The sequence below is a fragment of the Pteropus alecto genome, unplaced genomic scaffold (assembly GCF_000325575.1).
Source record: "Pteropus alecto unplaced genomic scaffold, ASM32557v1 scaffold50, whole genome shotgun sequence".
In the NCBI taxonomy this organism is placed as follows: domain Eukaryota; kingdom Metazoa; phylum Chordata; class Mammalia; order Chiroptera; family Pteropodidae; genus Pteropus; species Pteropus alecto.
The window spans coordinates 12,038,999-12,053,098 of NW_006431918.1; the positions used below are offsets into that span (position 1 = coordinate 12,038,999).

General features: G+C 37.2%; 1 pseudogene; it reads left to right on the plus strand.

Moving 5' to 3' along the window:
* The first annotated feature begins 926 nt into the window (after nucleotides 1-926).
* Nucleotides 927-1,045, plus strand: LOC112475155 (annotated as a pseudogene).
* Nucleotides 1,046-14,100: the final 13,055 nt, after the last annotated feature.

Consider the following 14,100-nt stretch of genomic DNA (forward strand, 5'->3'; position numbering starts at 1 on the left):
TTATTTATTTATTTATTTTTTTAATATTTCCTCTAGTCATCCAGGAAGACAGCCTGCTCCCTGCGGGCATGAGCCTGGTCATACACCTCTGCGACAAGCCTCATGAGTGCTTCACTCAGGTATGCACACACTCTTCTTGGTTGATCTAGTTGCAGTCTTTCCAGATCAGTCTGTATACTACATAATTCTCTAGTTCTCTAATCCTTCCTGCCACCCTGACTGCACGGAACTAGAGCCCCTTAGAGTGGAAATGTATGCATCCCACTACTTACATTTATCTTGCTCTAAGCATTTGATTGCAAGCTCCTTCGAGATGGAAGCGATACCCACTGCCTTCTTTGTCAATCCCCACAGCTTCTTCTCTGCTGTAGCAAAATTTCCATAGAGTACATTTTCTGTATAGAACACTTCTCTGCTACAGTAAACTTATGGTAAATTCTGGTTCCCTTAAAGTGAAAGACTTTGGGGAAGTGGAGACCATGCACTTTTCCTGTCTCCCGCTTGTCCATCTGCTCTTGGCTGGGTGTGAGTACTGGCTGCTCAATTCTCTTTTGCCCATTTGCCAAAGGAAGGGAAAAACCCAGTGCTTTTTTTCATTCGATCAGGAAGGAGACATTCTGATGAAAATGAATAGTATTTGGTCAGGTGCCTAAAGTTGGTATTTGGAGAAAAAAGCATGGGAATACTTTGTTTTTACATTTGGCCTTCTTGTTATATCCTATACCAATTACGCAAGCGATTCAAAGCGCAGTTCAATGGATATTTCTCAGGTGCGCCCATTAGGAGTAGGAATAGGAGCCTGGGGCGCTCCCCGTGACATTAAATATTCAACACTCAATAGTCAACATAGCGGGACGGGACCATAATGCACCGAAAGTGTTTGGCTCCCGTTATGACCTCAACAGAGATTAAAATGCTCAGAAACCATCCATAGCCATGCCACCCTGAACAAGCCCAATCTCACCTGATCTTGGAAGCTAAGCAGGATCAGGCCTGGTTAGTACTAGGATGGCAGACCACCTAGGAAGACCACGTGCTGTAGGTGTGAAAAATAAATAAAAACTAAGGGATTATAAGCTGACAACCAAGGGTTGCCTCACCTAAAAAAATAAGAAAAATGCTTGGAAACTTTAGTAAACGGGTTATACTCCATATACTTTTTCCCCATGCCAAATAAAGCAATATTATGCTTTAACAAAAATATGTTATGGATAAATAGGGGAAACAAATATGTAATTATCTGACAAAAATGAAGCACCGTGTACACACTTCGTGACTTTTTTCTTTTATACTTTTTCATTTAATTTGTTATTAAATATTTTTATATATAAGTATGTTCAAAAGTGAATTCTGTGTTCCATGAGTTGTTAATAGATAGTACATATTAAAAAAAGAAAAGACTTTCATGATGAGACAAACTTTAGCAATGCTGTGTTAAATAGGGTTTTTCTGCTGTAGGACTTTTAAAAGTCTTGAATGAATTAATGTGCATTGTGATTCTTGAAAATAAGAAAGATAGTGTAGAATTTCTCTAAATTAAGTTGCCGTGTACATTATTTATGTATCACGTATGTGTGTACATATGTGTGTATTTATGTAATTTTTGTAGAACAAGTGTTTTTTTTAACACACTCTGGGAATAGAAGGAGAAGTAGAACACAGAATTATGACCAATTTTAGAGCATAACCTGGAAGATTTACTAAAACTTGTTATAAAAATGTCTTCATCGAGCTTGTATCTCATGTATATCTGTACATAGGAGTGTCTTTATTAGCAAGGCAGTGAGAATTTGACTATAGAACCATTAATTTGGCATATCGCCTGCTAAGAACTAACATTCTGTGGAACGTGATTTGAGAAATGTGACTCTGCAGTGTTCCACAATGTTATAAATGATGATTTGGGGGTCCACGTTCCTTGATCATCCCAAAAGCCGATGCCAGCCTTCTATACTTAACTGTGTATTCAGAATATGGCATCACTGTTCGCTTTATTAAAGACACAATATGATTCACATCAGTTAACTTATTTTTCCAATTCTACTTTGGAGCTTCATAAAATTACATTGGCCAGAAGGAAGCTATTATTCAGTACTCGGTAAAATTTCACTTTAGACTGTCTCATGACATTGAAGCAGACACGCTCCTTATGGGAGAAAAACAGCAAACCCAAGTTTCTAGCAGGGATTCACCTCCACTCGCATGGTCCATTTTTACTTTGACTTGGTGCCTTGCCTGGGATTTTGTTCGGCGCAGCCAGCGTCTTTGTTTGCCTTCTCCTAAGCATATTTGTCTCCTGCTCTTACAGTTGTATATGTCCTGTGGTTTCCCATTTGCTCTGTGTTTAAATGAAAAATGTATATAGTTTCTCTCTCAAGTTAAGTTGCGCTTATCAGCATTTTGCAAATGACAGTTTGAAGACAAATCTGCAGCAAATGAGCTGCTTAGTGCTGCTGATACGGTTTCTTTAAAAAGCAGAAGTTTCAGACACAGCTTATCCATCAATAGCTCCAATGGCACTTTGTGGTTGCTTTGCACAAACATAGCCCCTTTCTCTCCCAATCCTATCACCACAAAAGATAATTTACTTGCTAGGTAGACTGTTTTCCATTTGATCTTCAAGTATCTTCCCTTTCCTATTCTGTTTATCACAAGTCGTGCTGGGAAACTTCTCTAAGAGCACAACTCAACGATGGTGATGCACTTCACGTTAGGACTGTAGGGGGAAAACTAATGAAAGTGTGATTTGGACCGTGTTCTCAAGCGGAATGTAAGGGCGGCTGAGCCTTTAAACTTAAACTGTGGTCTCCTGAAGAAAATATATTGGTCCAGTGAATTTTTGGTACGCAAGTCATAAATGTTTGAAAACTATAATACTTGTGTGAAGTAAATGCTGAGAGGGTTGGTTACATCCTCCATATGGTGATCTTCAAACAAACAAACAAACGAACAAACAAAACTCCCTCCTGTACTTACCTGTCTAGTTTGTCCATCGATTGTTGTATAACTGTCCCGTTTTTTCATCTTATTCACCATTCACGAAGCACTCATGTTGGATGCTGTGCTCTACAGAGGAGATAGTTCACTGTATGACTTACCCAGAAGAAGTTCATTATCCTCTACGTAGAAATACACCCTATCATTACAAATATCATTACGAATATACATGTGTTGACTGGTAACCATGTATAAAGGATTATGCTAGGCATTGAAAAAAGGTGTAAGACTGGATCCTTGCTTTGCAGCAGCTGGCATGAATTTAGAGAAGCAGGGCCAACTTATAAAGAGGAAACTATGCTAGTGTCACCTGAGTGGTCTAGTCGGGTATTCGCCAAGGGGATACCTGAGCTGAGTTTTAAAGGGAGGAGAGTAATAAATAAGTAAAGAAAAACAAGGCGTATGTTTTAGTCAAGAATAACAATTTGAAAATAGTTATCTTTATAACTTTGGAAATAATCTGGCTGAAACAACTGTCTTTAACTTCAGTGATACTGTTAATGTTTTTGAACTGCTTTCCATCATTCCAGGAGTTTTTAAGTGTTTGGATAACTCTTGATGAAAGTTATGAACGCTTTTTCCCAGAAGGCTGCTCATGGGCACTGAATCTTCAAGGTTTCGGTGACCTCTTGAAGGCAGTTGTTGTTGCCACACAATTCTTAACATTTCCTGGGTATGATTATAGGCCAGATGCAATGTATACATACACATATGTATACACATACACATATACACATTGTCTCATTTACTCATCATCACATTCCTGTGAAGCAAGCACCGTTGCCATCACTGTTTCACAGGAAACTAAAGACCAGGTAAAGTAAATTGCCGGAAGTCACTCAACTAGTGAGAGTCAGAGTTGGGATTCAAACATCTTGGAAAATTGTCCCTTCCATGTATCTCCTTTCTTTCTTTCTCTGACTTGCCGACTTACTTTCCTAACCAACCTCAGGGTCAACCTGCTGTGGTCTCTTTATCTGGCGTCTGGCTACCGTTTGCTTTAAGTAATGGCAAACAAACCCTTCACTTCCTTGGAGGTAATTATCGACCAGACAGCTCCATCACCCTTCTTGTTTATAGAAATCAGATATGTGTTTGTGTTGGCACATGAGTGACAGTGTGTGAGAATTTAAGTACCTCTTCCAGGGGTGGCATTACATAGAACAAGATTGGTCTTGTAAATTAAGTGATAAAGAACACAAGATATGGTATTGAAAGGAAGCTTTAGCTTTAGCATTTTTGTACTGGAGCTGAGGACCAACATGCCAAGCTGGGCAGTCAGCTCCAGGCTTAAATCCAATTGTCCAAAATACTCTATCAGTTATTAAAATAGGCATCAATTATTAGGATATCTGGGGACATGAACTTGTGAAAGAAACTGCTATAGGGAAAAAAGGAAGTTGTAGGAAAACAAAATTTTTTTTCCAAGCTCCCTAACATGTCACCTTAGGGCATCAGTGAGAAGCCTGTGAGAGGAGGTTTCACTGCTCCTGTCGGCACCTCTGTGGGGCCTTTTCCATGTCATGTTCTTCCATTTCTCCCAGAGGCAGCCGACGTTAGGCTGAAAATTGCCGTCACGTAAGTTCAGCCAAGTAGAAGCTGCATCCAAGTCATGCCAGCCCCACCCTGACAGGACTGTGGGTGAGTCAGGCTTTCCCTGGGATTCAGGGAACCTTCTGTGAATCCAGAGAAAATCCCTCAGGAAGTCACGCCTAACCAGAAAGGCTGTTGGGCCAACGTGAATCTATCACAGGAGAGGAAAAACACTATCTCCCCCGTGATGAATAAGGGGTCTGTTCCCTCACCGCAGTGTCTCTGAAGTGCCACCCAGAGCCATTCCTTGGTGGTGAAATGACCCACTTTCAGTGGGGCTGCAGACTAGCCAGAAGACTCTGCCTCGTCTGTCTCAGAATCCTCAGGCAACACGGTCCAGCTTCTCTGTTTCCTTGACTGAAGTCACTCCTGTTAGCTCCTGCAACATGAAGGAATGGAAACCACTCTGGTGGGTCTGACATGACACAAATTCAGCAGCTCTGCTGTCTCTACCCACTTCTGCCTTGTGCCAACCAGAAGCACTCCCACATAGCAAAGCCCTGCTTATCTGGGGGATCGGTCAGCCTTTCAGGCAAAAGTGATGAAAAAAGGATGGGGAGTAGCCAAAAGGAAATATCATTCTTAGAAAACATCAGGCAAGGAAGCCATTTTGGTGGTTTGCTAGTAATTGTTAAGCGAAAACTTTAAAAACATGATAATTTGGAAAATTTTAAAAACATGATAACTTGGGTTAAGCAATATCATAGGGATTTCTTTACTGCACTATTTCTTCATTTCTCTGTTTTTCATATGTTCATATTTGTTGTGAATGTGTAAGAAGGGAGTAAAATAGGCAATATTTCCCAAATGTTCTTGGTCATGAAATACTTTTTAGGTGAAACATCCCACAATATTTATTTAAGTGCAAATGTCCAGAGGGTAGTATTGTATCACATACAAAATATTTGATGTTGACACTGAGAACTCTGAAAATATAGAAAGATTCTGTTTTGTCCATAAAATAAGTTTTATGATGGTGAACTAAACTATTGAAAATAGCTCAAAATGATTTTTTTGAAGACTAATAATGAAACAGGGCATTTGGATATAAAGTTGGCAAATATACTTGTTGGATATGTAAACATACTTTATAAATCTATATTACCATAAGTTTAGCCAAACAGAGGAATCTTCTAGAAGAAAAAAAAGAGATCCTGATGACTCTTTATTTTGGTTCAAAGATACAAAGCAGTGTTTATAGAACCAGAGTGGTTCCATTAAGGCTTATTTTAAAAACATCAAAAAGCCACAAATTTGGGGAACACAGGGATAGTAAAAGAGAGTCTGGATTCCTGACTATAACGCAAGATTTCCACTGAAATTATTAAAAATTTAGTATGTAGAACGTTAATCCACTAATTGGCAAAATTTGTTTAGTTGGACATATAATTCCCCAGCATGAAGAAGAAATAAAAGGTTATTATATTTTTACTTCCTTCAAAGTCCATTTTGCAAAAGCAAATTAAATTACATATTTTCCATGATAAATTTTCCACTTGACTTTAGGTACAGAAGTGGCATTTGGTTGACAAAATACAAATACATGTATATAATTTCTAACAATTCATAAAAACTATAAATATTTTGTTAAACTAAAAGTTTTTAAAATAGAAAAGACAGGCAGATATTGAGACTTTCATATAGAGAGGCTCACAGTTGTGGAAGGTATATGGTATGACGATTAATATCTGCCACTGATTAAGAATAACTTTGGATTTCCATTCTAGTTCTGCCACTTAAAGAGTTTTCCAAATCCTTGAATTTTCTGTTTTCTTATCTGTAAAATGGTAATAATAAAAGTACCTACCTAGAATGTTATTATTGAGATAATGCACATAAAGTGGCACAGTCCTGTCAGTTTAAAGGCTCAGTGAATGGTGACTATCAGTGAAATTATTTGCATATAAAAGTGTGTGTGATATAATAAGCAATTATATTTAAAAAGAATATCTACCAGAGTTTCAAGAATAATATGTATCAATCAAATTCATCTATCAGAAACAAAGAGGGAATTAATCAGATAGCTATCCCAAGGATTAAAGGGCTTGGTCATATGAGTTCATTTACCTCAAGCCCTGGTAAGGCAAGGACTTGGAACTTGGACTTCCCTTTATAAAAGTCTGGATGCTCAAAGTCTGAACCCTCAGTGAAAAATTGAGCTATAAAAATCCTTTCATTGGCAGTAGGATATAACAAAAGAAACTTGTTTTGTTTCCAACTGTGTTATTGCTAGGGAAAAAGAGTCGCTTGAGAATTTATTCCCCTGTGCTTACATCACACTTGGGTTTGATGTTCAAATAACATTACTTGCATAATATGTGGCCCTAAAACAAAAGAATTAACATTAAAATTAGTTCCAAGCTGGATATGTCCTTGGGGTGTTTAGCAGAAGCAAAGGCAAAATAATTCTGGAGGGACATGCCCTTAACCCAAGCCACAAAAGATTTTGCTGGGTAGAGCTCCACTGAAGATCAATTCACAACCCAAAGTTAGTAAATGTAATTGAAGAATTAAAGGACACATCAAACTATAGGATTAGATTCTCAAAAGCTTTAAAAAATACAGTTAGCCAATACTGTTTGCTAAAATAAGTATGTTTAAAATAAAGTCATACGAGCAGGAAACAAAAAAAGAGAGGGGAACAAGACACTATTAAAAAAGAAAAGGAACCTACAGTAAAGAAACAAAAAGAAGGTCTAGAGATAAGAAAACAAAAGAATTGTTATAAAAATACTAAATTTGGGGATTCAAGACATATGAAACATAACTGAAGAAAAATTCATAAACTGAAAGACAGTTGTAAGAAAATTCCTGAGAATTCAGTACAGAGAGATAAAGAAACAAAAAATAAAATTATGGACCTGAGAAACTGAACTTCAACATATATCCGGTAGATATACCACAAAGTCAGAACAGAAAAAATTGCAGAGGGTAGGGTGGGAACAAAGAAGGGAAAAGATAAAAACTTCTGAGGTTTGGTTAAATATATGAAATCTCAGATTAAGGAGATACAGTAAATCCTAGCCATGTTAGGGGTGGGGAAAACAAACTAACAAACAAACAAAAACCTTCCTAGACACATTGCAGGAAATCTGCAGAACACTAAAAACAAAGTTGTTAAACCAACCAGAGAAAAAGGATGCAGTTCTCAGGAAAAGTCAGCAGAGCATACTTTTCCAAAGTGAGGGTATCATCTGAGTTGCAAAGTCAACAATCTCTGATACACGTCCATGGGAACAGAAGCTTCCCTGAGTCCTGTTCAGTCTGCATGAGGAGGCTGAATGAGACATACAGGCTGGACTGAAATCAATTCTGTTCCAGGGGAGTTTTATACTTGTCTGGACTTTGTTATCTTTATCTGCTAAAGAGGCAGGTTTTGAAGCATTTTTATGATCATTTTCTGATTTCTTCCCTTCCTGTTCTTTCCCATACTTGACGTTCTCATTCAGGAAAAAAGAAATCTGTAGTGGCCACAGCAGAGTCACTCTGCAGGACTTAGCTTTGCAGGGAGTTTATAGATATCACCTATGATCCATCTGTGATTTAGGAGAGTTCTTAGAATGGCATAACTGGGTGAAGGGAACAAATATTTTTGCCCTAAATAAGCTATCAATGATTCTTCAAATTATACAGAATAATGCAAATTCATAATATAAGAACTTCTGTGGCTGATTCTTGTTTTGTACTAGGTTACACCTTGACTGGATAGTCACAATGTACCTAAAAACACATCTACAGTGTTGTCAGTCAAAGAGTTAAAAAAAAAAAAAAAACGGGGTTGGGGGTGGCGGGGAGGAAGGCAGAGGAAGGGTCTATGGAGAAGTGGGTAAAAGGGAAAAGCAATAAATTTCAGACCCATGGGATTTGGATAACAAACTGCACTGGCAAATCTAACAACTGCCAGCTCTGGAATGTGTCAGCATAATATCATACTAACTGTTACCTGGTAGGTTGTCAGAATTCTAAGAAATGTGAAGATCAAAAATGTTGCAACTGGGAAGTATTCCAAGTGCTTTTCAATGTATATCAGCTGAAACAAGGAGGCCATTAAAATGCCCTTTAAAAAGTCCCATTAAAGTAATAATCCAATAAAAGGAGTGTATAATCTGTGAGCATTGAGGCCAATAGCAAGCGAGTGCCAACAGAGCTTACCGACTTTATTGGAGCTTTATCGTCTTCTGTTTGTGTGCAGAGCAGTGATTCAGCTTTGCTTCTTCCGTAAGCAATGCAGCGTAGCCCTCCCCACCATCACAAAACCATCATATGTGTATTTACACATATAAATACAAACGTGTGACAATTACAAACTTCTGTAGAACGTGGAGATCCCCTGGAACAATAGCAGGTTCCAGGAAAAACCGAGGTCTTTATTCATTATTCCACTGGATATCAACATTGTCTTCTAAACATAATCTAATCAATTTTAAGTTCCAACAGAAATACTACAGACATGCTGAAAAAATTACATAAATGTTCAATTATGAAACTACTTAAGAATTGAACGCTATGATGCGTGAAGAGCTAAGAGAAAAAATTTGGCTTCTTGATTTCTAGAACATTAAAAAAGCTTATCCAAGTTTTCCTTAATCTCATGAACCAACTAAGTACTCTAATTCTGTTTTAGGAGAAATCTCTTGTAAATTTTAAAATCTTTAAAATTTTTAGTACCTTCTAGATGGACTAAACTCGTATTTCCTATCTCCCTTTGTCATCTTACCATGTTAGGCAATATAATGACACCTTTATTTCCTTCTCTGTATCACTATATGATACATAGTGATCTGTAAATCTGAAAACTTAGATGTTTAAAACAGAGAGCCCTTTCATTGGTTTCTTCATCCATTGTTCTATCATTGTGCAAAACCGCTAAGCTATCCAATCACTCCTTCATTTTTCATTCATTCACTTAATAAGCTGACCAATTGCTATGTATCAGACTCTGCGTTAAGAATTAGGGTATGACGGAGAACAAGACAATTGAAATCTACCTTAGCTCTTACTTGAAAATTGACAATGGCTCCACGTTTGTTTAGAGGAAGCATTTAAACTCTACCGAAGACCCCTATAAATTAGACCTACCTTATAGTTCTGATCTTGCCTCTCACTTTTTGCCAACATAAATTCCCCATTCTTCCACCTCCAACCATATTCTATGCTCATTCTCTCTTTCATGTCTTTTCTAATTTTATTTCCTCTGGTGGAAATGCAGAAAAATTCCTCCCATATTCATTTGAATTCAACCCACTTTTCAAGAGCAAGTCCTCTTTCTCCCATGAGTTCTTTCTGGACTCATGCCAGCTCACATTTAACCTCTCTCTCTCCTGTTTAATATATCCACTTGGCTGACTAAAAGGCATCCCAAACTCGCTAAGTCTCATATTAGAACCTTTGATTACCTGATTTCTTTTCCCAGTAAATGGTGCTGTCATCCATCCAGGTGCTTAAGCCAAAACCCTGGAAAGCACCCTTGATTCCTACCTTTCCATCAGCAAGTTCTATCGACTTTGCTTCCAAAATATATCTTAAACTTAACCTCTATCTCTGTCTGCATTCCAACGCAAGACAAACCACCACTGCCTCCCCTGGTGAGGGACTCTATCACTGCTTCTGCATTCACTCTTATTTGGTTATTGAGTACAGATAGGTCTGTGTCTTCACAGTAGCCAAGATGATTTCTTTTTAAACATATTTTGGATCCTGTCACTCTCTTGCTTAAAACCTCTCAATGTCTCTCTATGGCACTTAGAACGAAATTCTCCCCTTTCTGACTCAGCCACTGGACTCTTTTCTCTGTTCTTTGGTCACAGCAAGCTTGTTCCTGCCTTGGCCACTTCTACTTCGAGGGCGTTGCTCTAACTCGACCCTCTGCTAGAATGCTGCTTGCTTCTCTTCCTTCTTCGTATAGGCCATTTCTTTCTTGTTGTACAGCTGAAATGTCACCTTCTTAGAGATACTCTTTCTCGAGCCCAACCTAAATTCACTTCCTACCTACCTGTGACTGCCAGACATGTCGGTATGAATTCATTTGTTTATTACTTATTTACCTTCAACTAGAATGGAAGATCGACAAGAAAAGGGACTTGGGCTTGTTCAAAGTTTTTCCATCAACACTGTAACAGGGCCTGACCATGGCTGTCACTGATACGTGACTAAATGAATGAGTCTGCAGAACACACATTTGAATGCCAAATAAGTTGCAGGTTTGCATCATTTTCTAATTGTGTCAGATGTATCTTTATTATTTCTTTAACATGAATATAAGCACCTTAACCCAGTAGACTGTATTGCTCTTTTATTTACATAGCACATAATAATGTTAGCTTATACTAAGTACTTTATAAATGCATCCTCAATGTCTGCTTAAAAATGTATAAGGTAAATGTGGCTAAAAGTTAGGTATTACAGTGGGCATGATGTATAAGGTAAATGTGGCTAAAAGTTAGGTATTAGAGATATCTATCATATATCTCTGCTAGTTTGGCTGCACTTGTGAGGGTAGTTAATACTGGAATTTAATTTCTCCTCAGGTGGTATACATAGAATAATGGAGAAACTAATTAGAAAATGACTATTTTCTCTGCTGGTCTTTCCTCTTCAGCTAATATTCAAGCTAATGACTTAAAGAATAAAATGTTAACTCTGCGCAGTTTGAAGAGATTTCATCCCACTGTCATTTGTAGAGTTGTCAGATTTGAAAAATAAAAATTCAGGATGGCCACTTAAATAAATTTCAGATAAGTGATGAATAATTTTTAATATAAGTATGTCCTTGCAATATTTAGGGTATACTTAAAAATATTTGTTATTTATCTGAAATTTAAGTTTGGACATCCTGTAGTTTATCTGACAACCATATTTTGAAGTTTTTGATAGACTACCCAGATCTTTGCCATGGGTTAGTGATAGGATAGTGATAATTTAAACATCTTTGAAACTAGTATTAACTCTTTCGGGCCACTAATATGCTCTTTTCAAAATTGAAATATAATTGACATAAAACATTGCCTAAGTTTAAGGTGTCCAATGTATTGCTTTGATACATTTTTATATTGCAGTATGATTACCACTGTAGGGTTAGTTAACAATTTATTATTCTCGACAAATAATGGCTTTACGGGTAAAGAGTATACATGTGATATCAATGAATAATTGTCACTTCTACAAACAAAACTAACAAAGAGGGTACTTGTGTCTTCTTTGACATATAAGTCATTACTGAGTATTCTTTTCCTGAATTGCCACTCCTTAGTGACCTACACCTAGGGACCAGGTAACCTATTTACTCTTGTTTGAGACTTCAGTTTGTGGACTCACTTACACTAAGGTCCAAAACTGGAGTAAATAACATTCCAGGATAGCTCTTTTGGATGACATTTGGTCCTTTTCTTTATTTCGTCCCTTCAGTTACTGTACTCACACTTCGATAGTGTTCTTGTAGGTCAAGTTTTTCTGAAATTTAAAAAAAAAAAAATCAAGTGCAAATGTCAACATTTTCCCCCCTCACATAAAAATTTTTGTGGAGCAAAAGAAAAACGTGCTTCAAGAATTGTACATGTTTTATATCATGTGTTCAATAGGAGATCGGACTAAGGAAATACGTAAACCCTTTAAAATTCCCACTAAGAAACATTTATCCCTTGAATTTGTCTGCTTCATGCAGCCATGTTGCACTAGCTCCTCTGTTTTTGTTACTGTTACCCAATGACATGCCTGAATCTCACATGAACCGTTAAGCTCAACAGCAAATTCCGTTCTGAGCTTTTGACAACTGGAGAACAATGGTAGCAAAATATATAATTTACCCCCATTTCATAGGTACATTATTCTAGACCCTGAGGTTGGAAGACTAGTCATTTCCTTCAAAGAAAGTCATTTCCTTCAAGGAAACTCATTTCTTGATTATTGTCACAGTTACACAGTGAGAGCCTTTAGAAAACTGTAGAGTTCAGTCAATAAACATCTCTTATTAAAGCAAGAGCTGAGCATTTCAGAGGTTAGTCTGAGGTTCTAGTTCTTTCCAGTCTAGGGTACTGCTGCAGTTCCCTTGGGATAGATGTTAGGGTTGCCTGAGATTGGTGAAGACATTTTTTCACATTGATCTAATTCTTGAGATAGCTGTCTTTACAGTGGGCATGATGTATAAGGTAAAAAGAAAGAGATGATTACATTGCCAAAGTTTTAGATGAAATCACAGCCCTGTAATTAATTCTATTTCATCAATGCTGTCTTCTATTTCATTAATGATGATTTTATTTGGTATTTGGTATGAGTATATCCTAGTGTTTTAAGTATTTCATCAATATATGTTGCAAGTATTTTCTTAGAAATTTAATTTTTAAAATTTCCTTAGGCGTTTGATTTTAAAACCCTCTGCTTTCTTAATTACCAGCCCCCATTCTGCCACCCCATTAAAATTTTTAGAAATATTAATATTTCTAATTATTTCTCCTAGCTACACAGCAAATTCAGCCTCATTAAAGTCATTTATTAATTCACAAAATATCTAGTAAACACTTATCAGTCACAAGATACTCTGCTGATATACTATGAGAAGCAAGGTTCCAGTATACTTATAAATGATTGTATTGAGTGTTACAGGAAATACAAACATACAGCAGTGTTAACCAGGCTCGAAAGTGGGAGTGATTAATTCCATTACAATTAAATCAAAAGTAAATCTTAATCTAGTTTCTCTACCATTGTGAAAGGACTCTAGAATAGATTTCAATGTTTTTCTACTTATTAGTAGTGTAACCTCAAACTAGCCAATTATTCTGAACCTCAGTTTTCTTATCTATAAAGCAGAAGGGGAGGGCACATCTAGATTTCAGCTTGAACATTCCAAAGATCAAGTGAGCTAGTCTTTGCAGTTATGAATCATGAGTAGAACTACATAGCGACAGTTCAGGGGAATGAATGTAAGGCTCAAGATTGGTGGGAAATTAATCATCAAACATTTTATAACGCCTCTAAATGAAGTCAAATGCCATATGTATTAGTTTTCTATTGCTATATAATAAATTACCATAAATGTAATGACTTAAAACAATATAAATTTATTATCTCACAGTTATATCAGGAGTCCAGGCACAAGTTATCTGAGTCCTTTGCTCAGGGTCTCACCAGGGTGAAATCAAGGTGTCGCCCTGGGCTGAGGTTTCATCTGAAGCTCAGCATCCTCTTCCAAGCTCATTGAGGTTTTGGAAGACTTTATTTCTTTACATCTGTGGGACTCAGGTGCCCATTTTCTTGGCTGTCAGACAGGGGTCACTCTCAGCTCCTACAGGTCATCCACCATTCTCTGTGCATGGCCCTCGCCATCACATGGCAATTTGCTCCTTCAGAACCATCAGAAGAACACCTTACACTTTAAGTTTCTTCTTTTAGAAGAATCCAATCCCTTTTCAGGGCTCGCTTGATTAAGTAAGACTTGCTCTTTTGTTTACTGAAAGTCACCTGATTTGGGATCTTAATGACATCTGTAAAATCTCCTTATCTTTGCTATATAAG